The following is an 8759-nucleotide window of genomic DNA, read 5'->3' as shown; positions in this document are numbered from 1 at the left end:
TTAGGAACTTCCTTTGTATGGCTTCATTAAGTAGCCCACACAAAAACCCATCTCTGCTTCATGAAATCCATCTTTCATGTGACAATACCCTGACAATTTGTATAACTTCAGTAACTTGGGTGCCAAATTCACCTGGACAATTTGACTAATTCTTTAAAAAAATGTCTTGCTTGCTTGCTTTTTTTCATGGGGTGAACAGGCTGTGAAGTAAACTATATGGTTTGCAGCTATATGCTTTAATACAGCTACATGCTTTTGAAGAGGAATCTCACTACTTAAAAACTACTCCAGCTGCTCTAAATATTTAGGCCAGTCTTCCAGGGTGTTCTGATGAGTTCCAGTTGTTCCATTATAAGTAACCATTTTTGGTTTCAACAGAATACAAGTATTCACAAGTAAAATGAATTCTTCAGATTAATTTAATACACACCGTACAACTTTGGCACCAGTTATGTTTGCTTAAGACATTTATAAATAAATGACTCCTGCCATAAGTGTGGGAAAGAGTGTTGCCAGATGGAAGACGCTGTAAACAAAGTAAAACTGTACACTCGTTGCCATTAGCAGATTCAACAGAAGTTCAGATTCACACATGCAGATTCAACACATTCCAATATCTTACCCTTTGAACATCTGTCTTGGGCTTGGAATTAAATGTTGTGATATTATATCAATCATTTGACCCATCTCAATCTCAATTTCCCCATCTGAAAAATGGAATTGATAGTATGGACCCATTCCACCCACTGGACTGCACTATGTGTTATCAGGTATTGTAAAGATTTGTCAGTTAAAGTCTGCAGCTACTTTGAAAGTATTAAATGATTACTATTATTGTCAGAAAAGCTAAGTGAATACCTAAAAAGTATTAATTTAGATTTTATAGAAATGTGTTTTCTCACCTCCAATCTTCAACTAAATTTTACTGGCAGGAACGGTGATGAGAACAACCTATTCTAGGTGACTAAGAATTTTCACCCAAAATGAATTTTTCATTTGCCCACAAAAATATATTCATCGTCCAGTCGGGGAACAAAAACATATCATGTGATCTGTTAGCCTCAGTTAAGTTAACCAGGTAGTTTTCAATATTAAATTATTGTAACCAACATGCATGGTCCATAAATACTTTAGTACCAAGTTTATTATTACATTACAGGAATTAAATTACAAATGGCAAGACTCGTCTCTGCTCTACTAGGCAGGGGTGGAATGGGGGGGGGGGGCAGTTGTACCCCACTCTTCATTCCTGCCGTTATTAATTATGTCATTGGCCAAGCAAAATGCATCACACTAAACTCAATAGTTCTCTCCTTTCAATAATAAATATAACATCAGCCTTATCTGGCTGTGGCAGAGATTCTGAAACCTCTTCCCCTACCTCCTGTGTTCCCAAAAAAGGCAAAAGCACATGTCGTGATGCAATGGCTATGGAAGCTGGTCACCATGTGCTTGTGCAAAGATTCAAGGAGATACATATTAACTTCTGAAGAGCTGCATGTGGCTCTGGAGCCGCAGGTTGGCCACTCCTGCTCTAGTCCCACTTGTCCCACTCCAAAAATAAACATGTGTGGTCTCAAAAGTCTGTATCACAACAGTACTTCAATGTTTTAGGCAGCATCAAGAAAGTGGTCAAGCTCCTTCTAGCAAGACTACATGATGGGAAGTTTCCAGATTTACTTATTTTTCCCCCCCTTACCATATACAGTCCTGGGGAGGCGTTATTCACTCCCTTCACTGAATGAATGTCAGTTTAGCCCCTTTTCTTCCAAACACAGCCATTACTGTACAGGCAATGATTTCAGATGCATCTTCCTAGATCATATCATGGACCTTCCTGTCCACACCAGAAACCCACCAGAACCTTGTTATCAGTCTCTTGTCATATAGCACAATGCTACACAATGATCTCCCAGGCATCCTCTCTATTACAAGGCTGTGCAGGTGTGGGCCTTGTGGCATATGGGGTTAAAATTTCAGCCAGATGTAGATATAATGATAGGCAGCTTCTTGAGCAGACAAAGGATTTATAAAAAAAAAAAAAAAAATACAGCCCCAGAAAATTGTAGGAAGACTTTGGAGAACTTTCAGTCTCTGAGTTGTAGAATCCAAGGTGCTGACTGCATTCAGCCTGCGAGTTACATGGGTCAGAATCCAGGTAAAAGCAAAACCCAGGCTATTACACTCAAGTAAATCCTGCATTCAGAGCAAATTATTATTATTATTACTACTGCTACTACTGTTATTGTTATCATTATAATGTCTGACCATAGGCAACAGTTAGATTAGACTTAGCATCTATGTAAAAAGCACACTTTCATTTTACAAAGAAAAAATACTTTGCTGTATGGATATAGCAAAGTAACTTTTAGAAGACCACATCCAGTCTTTTCCAAAATTTCAAGGAATGATGGGCAGGAAATTGAAATATGAAATAAAGAGAAATTGAAATATGTTAAGAGAGAAATGTAAGGGACAAAGGGGCATGTCAAGACAAGTGTGCATGTGCAGTTTGCAGTGCTGTACACCCATTTGCAACACTGCAAACCACACACACCACACATGCAGGCATTCACCATACTGCTAATTTGCACTGTGATGGGGGTTTTTGACACCGGGAGATCCCAGTGTGGCAGAAAAAAACGGGGTGGCACACATGGCAGCAGTGTGCACCACCCAAAAATCAGAGAAGTTAGAACCAGGTTCATGCCTGCTGAAGGATTGGCCTGTCATACAATGAAGGTAGGATTTTACAGTTCATTCCTGGGGGACAGCTGAACAACTCAGCCACTAAACCTTTCATACGTTAAATTCTGAATCCTGAACTATTTTTTTCTACAAGAGAATGATAACTTTAATAGTGGAAAGAGAATAATAATGTTAATAGTGGGATTACAATGAGTATTTTCACAATAGATTTAACCTCTTTTCGAGTTGTTTTAATGCTGTCCGGGCAGCAGGCTATACTAGCCTCACTGGAAATGTGCCATGCAATGCATAAATCAGCAAGTCAGCCATACTACCCGATTTGTTTTTGAAGCAGATGTAGGTGTGTTTACTGATCACTAGCTTCACTTTGTTCCAGCTTTCCCCTACTTTATATGCATAAAACAAGTAGGCACACACTACCAATCAAACAATTTCACTTCTGCGGGATATAACTTTTTGTTCATCCAGAACAGATGCTCTCTGTGTTTAGTTATATAATTTTTTATGCTACCTACAGTGCAGTAGCTGACTAACAATGACTATGCTTTCAATAAGAAGGTAAAAAAAACTTTAATGCAATGTATTTGATCCCTCTTGTGGTTTTATACAGCTTTATATCCCAAATCAAAGCCTATACTTCATAGCAAAATTTTCACTAGCATTTGTCAGACACTTTAAGCTGCAGAAGAGTTGTTTTCAATGAGTATTAGTTATTCTTCTTCTATAAAATAATCTTGGTATCATATGCAAGTAATCATGGAAACAGCAGTGAGGATCTGAGGGTGTTTAGATATTAAAATTTCTGAATAATATAACAACTAAGCTAGCAGACAAAAGAAATCAAAGTTTTGCGTCCCTTTAATTCTCTTTGAAAAGGATTCTGTTGCACTATAAAACAAAAAAAAGAATCCTCTAATAGTTGCACCTATGGGGAGGGAGCATTTTTTTCTAGGTTAAAATATAACCCTTAGGCCCCCTCTACATGTTACATTCGTTACATGATTAATGTGTCAGCTCTGGCCAGAGACCACACCAAGGTTTCAAATTAACCTCCTTTGTGGTTTCAGGCCAACCCCAATAATCAGCTGATTGTTAGCTCCAACCACAGACTACACCGGGTTCCCAAACTGGTGCTGGTATTGGCCCTGGGCCTAGGCTCATGGGCACCCAGCTTTTAAATTGCTGGTGCAATGGGAACCCAGACTCCCAGCCCACCTCTGGGCCTCCCCAACCCCCAGCACTGGCTAGTAGAAATGGTACAATTGGGATCTGAGTCATGGCAGGAGGTATGATTGTAGGGATTGCGGTTCATATCCCATTGTGCCTTTAAATCAACATGCTTCAGGAGCCTAGAACATAAAGCTTGCCTTGTTTCTGCTTTAAGGGATAACCTGAAATACTCATCACGTTCACCAGATGGTTAATGAAAACTGAACCTCAGCAAATAATTGCCTTTACCAAATAAGATGTGGTTTATCTAGTATCTGGCTTTCTATAAAAAATTCACGCAACTTTAGTTGTAATCCTTTGAAAACTTAGGTTCAAGGTGATATTCAAACTCAGCCATAAAGTACATAAACTTTTGTGAAATATTATCTTCTCTGCTAACAACAGCAAAAGCTTTTTGGAACGTATTGCTTTGTCCATGTTGGCTGTACATCCATTTCCTGTCTCACTGTGATCTTTTTTATTTAAATTCACCCCTAACCTCAAAGAGATTCTTCACTTCGATCTAAGGACAGAGGCATCATATGCTTAAAAGTTTACTGTAGACTCTAATTGACTTTCCTACAGTACATGTTACTCATGGGGATCAAAACGAAAAGATCCATGATTAAACAGCCTACTTAAAATGGTTATATATAAAAACTGCCTGATCTGAATAAAATACACACTAATGTCACATACAGCACAGAGGCTGTTTGCAGACAAAAAAAACCAAACAAAAAACCACATACTTTACTGGAAGAAGCAAAGCATTACCCAACTCAACAGCATCTTTATAGATTGGCTGCTTTAGCCAGGCTTTATGACACTTGAATCTAAAAGCCAAGTCAATCATGTATTAGATAAAAACACCAAAAAAACTCCACTAAAGCATCCAATCTATACAAACATTGGGCAAGCCAGGTCCAACTAAGGTCTTCCCTCTTCCAGGCATGTGCTGGGCTCAGCATGGGAGCGCACCAAGTTTAAAGTAAAATGCCATTCACAGGTGGCGGAAGTGGGGGGCTAACTGGGCTTAGCCCCCCCCCAATGCAGGCAATAGGTTGGGCCCCAGGTAGCCCAGCCGCAGGCTGCTGCGGGGGCGGGGGCGGTGGGGGGAGGGGAGGTGCACACACACACATACCCAGTCCAGCCAGGATCACAGCCGGCTGAGCAGTCAGGTTGGTTTATTTCTGTTTTCTTTACCTGGGTTTTGGGGGGGGGCAGATTGAGACCCTCCACAGTGAGACCCCCACAAATCATTCCCCCCTGCCCTGCTCCGTACTGCATTGTGGGGATTGCCCCATGACCTGGCCCAGCCAGAACCCCATTCATGGGGCTGGGCTGGGTTGTGGGGCAATTGAAGCCTGGTGGCTGGTCCAGGGCCATGGGCAGGCAGCTCCCACCACTGCATGCCCCGCGGGAAACCTGGGGAGGGGGGGCATGTTTACCCACCTTGGCTCCCCCACACCTCCTCCCTGAATGAGCCACCAGGCTCTGATTGTTCCACAACCCAGCCCATCCAGGGCTCCATTCACAGTGAATGGGGCCCTGGCCGGGCCAAGTCGTGGAACAATCGGACCCCGGCGGCTCCTCCAGGGGTGTGGCTCCAGGCAGCCAAGGGGAGGCATGCAGTCCCCAGATCTATACATGAGACAAGGGCAGGCTACAGCTGCAAGCTGCTCTCTGCCTGCTCCATGCCTGGCTGCTGCCTTGGAAAGTGACGCAGCTTGGTGCCATGTAAGTCCTACTGCTAGGTGGACCAGGCAATGAAGCACATGACACCATGCCACACCACACCACTTTCAAAGGCAGCAAGGCATGGAGGAGGCAGAGTGCAGCTCACAGCCATAGCCTGCCCTTGTCCAGTGCAAAGATTAGGGGGCCACATGCCCCCTTAGCAGCCTGGTGCCGCACCCCTGGAGGAGCCACCGGTCTCTTCCCAGGGATGATGCAGGCTGGGCACAAGGGTCCTATGGGCTCTGGCCCAGCGGTGCAGCCGAGGCTGGCCCCATTCTAAGCCCCCCTCCCGGGTGGTGCAGGGCCAGGGCTGGTGTGGGGCAGCAAATTCACAGGAGCCACTGGTGACAGGCAACAACTCCAGGCACCAGAGAAGGGATGGGCTCAGTGGGCCCCAGGTCTGGCTCTGCTCCAATCCCTGCCCAGAACCAGCCCCATTCCTCTCCACCCCCCCATAGCACCTTTCCCCTCCCCCCACAGACTTTCCGTGGGTGGGGGTGAGCATGCATGTGCACACGCACTCAGCACCCCCAAATTTTTTTTCTCCATCCTGCTATGGTACCATTTTGGGTTTGTTTGTTTTTTTAATGTCTACAAGTAGCCAAAAAGTTTACTAACCAATAAGTCCTTAATCTAGCTTTATTCTTTTTGTGCCTATATCCTTCACTCTTCCTTTCTTCTGTATAAAGATAGACTCACACAGGCCATTCTTTAAAGTTTTTTTTCCTTGTTTCTCCAGGTTAGACAATTCTAACCTTGACCCCCTTGTATCTACTGCAGAACCCTGTATTCTCCATTTGTCTGCCTGTATACTGTTACATGTCTCACATTTAATTTGCAATTCTTTGGGGCAAGTGCCTTTATTCATGAAATGATGGAGACCCTGGAGAAATTAGAAGCTCCCCTCTGCAGAGGGGAGAAAAATAGTTTGGGGCTGCTGATAATTTCATTCTTTCTTAACTGTTAGAACAAAATGGGCCCTGGGCTCATGAGCAACATACATCATCATCCAAAGCCTCAAATGGCCTATAAACAAGGCTCTACCACCTCTGGTAGACAGATAGGCTGAGTTCAACACCCTGGATCCAACTGTTGAACATCTTACTATTACTACTTATTTAAGACTATGCAAGACAGTTAATAGAGGCCATATACAGACATGTAGTTTCTACTGAAAGAATTGCTGCTCTCCTAATAGAAACAACTGGTGTACAGAGATTCAGAATTTTTCTCCCAAAGCAAAAATAACCCAGGAAATGAGTTTTCCTGGAACAGTTTCTCCTGACAGAGCAAATGTCTGCACACATTTTCTTCTGAGAGAAGCTACAACACAGTCCTCCAGCATCCCAGGGTGCTTTGCTCCTGGCTTGTGCCCCAAGGAGAAACAGTGTTGCCTGGTTGGGATTCTACTGCTCCAGCTGAGCAGGGAACAGAACATTCCCACACTGTGCTGCAGGCTGATGCTAAGCAATCTGGGTCAGCCAGTGAGGGCTATCCTGTGCATTGCTGCCATCTGTCTCCAGGAAGACTGAAGGAGTCTGCAGAGCATGAGATGAGTGCATAGCACTGCTAGCACTCAGCTCCACTGCAGCTGAACCTTCCATTCTCAGATCTCCCGGTATGTTTTTCTACCAGGAGAATTCTCTGAGATCATTTTAACATGTGTATGCAGCCAGAGGTGAGTGGAAAATCAATATCCCTTTGGAAGAAAAAAAAACACATACCAAAGCATGAAGAAACGGGAGAAATACAAATACAAATTGTTTTCTGAGAAAATATTTACAGAAAAAATCCATTTTGAGAAAAACAAACTGGGATTTTCTAGCTTTCTGGCTGCCCTCTTTGGAAGACTCTGAGCAATTTCAATTTTCCCCCATAGGCAGAAAGTAAAATTGACAAGAGCCTTCCAACTGGCAGAGGAGAACCATCATTATGACTTACTAAAAACTGACACTTTCCATGAGAAAATATCAGTTTTATGAAGCATGTATTTTCTAATGGAAGATCATTCTGGCAGAAAATTCCCAACCAGTTCAAGTTGCAAGGCCCTGATCCTAAGTTTGCACATTTGTGAGTAGTCCAATTGAATTCAATGGAACTCTTCATGTACGTAATTTTAATCATCTGTGTAATTATTTAAAGAATCAGAGCCTAATTTTGTAGTTTGAGTCCATCTCTGTCCACAGTGCATCTAGTTATCCTAGATATTGCTGCTGACACTCAACATGAAATCTTCTCTCTTTTCCTCTTGTAGTCCACTTACATAAACTTGTATCTTCAGAAACTGTCTTTATCTTGAGAAAATGAGCAGTAACACAGGGTAGAGATAAAAATGGGAGTGTCCAATTAACTCTCAAAATCCTCCTTATCTCACTTTGCAGACCTGAAAAACTGTGCAATTGAAAGGAGGATCCAGGTGATTTGACAAGTACTTGTTTCTTTCAATGGCAGAGGAGGAAAGTCAGGCCTGTGAGCTAGAAAGCACCATGAGATGTACTGAAGCAATACAAGTGCTTTGACAGAAACAAGTCTTAAGTGTGTGAAAGACGTGCTAGAAAAGTTATTATCCTATTTACAAATATGACCTGCAAAGAGAAATAGTGCCAGCCAGCCCTGTTCTCTCTGCTCATTTATTTCTAGAAGTTAGAAAGAGTGAAATTATAAGCAACCAGAGATTATTTTTCTCTCCTCTAAAGAGGGGACCTTATAATTTCTCATAGGCCTTCATCACTGTGTGAATTATCAATAAAGACACAACATTGTTAAGGGTATGGAATTAAGCTAATCTTTCACAGTCTATTACATAGCTCAGTAGTCATCAGAACTTAAAATGCTCTTTAGTAGAATTGTTTATAGTTTTAAATCTTTACACAGTAAAATTGATTAACTATGATTTTATGAGATTGGAAAATCTTTAAAACTACAGGATTGCAATTATATTATAGAAAAACAGTAGATTCCTATCACAACTTGTACATTTGTTACCTGGGCTCCTTTTCTTCTGCTTAACAAAAGATGTACAAGACAGCTTAGAAAAAATAAATCATGCTTTCATATTTGAAAGTGTACTTCTATTACCAAAAAGTAAAGTTTGGATTCAAAAA

This window comes from Gavialis gangeticus, unplaced genomic scaffold (genome assembly GCF_001723915.1).
Source record: "Gavialis gangeticus isolate Ggan-Ray unplaced genomic scaffold, GavGan_comp1, whole genome shotgun sequence".
Lineage (NCBI taxonomy): Eukaryota > Metazoa > Chordata > Crocodylia > Gavialidae > Gavialis > Gavialis gangeticus.
Note: the sequence above shows the minus strand (reverse complement) of the source record.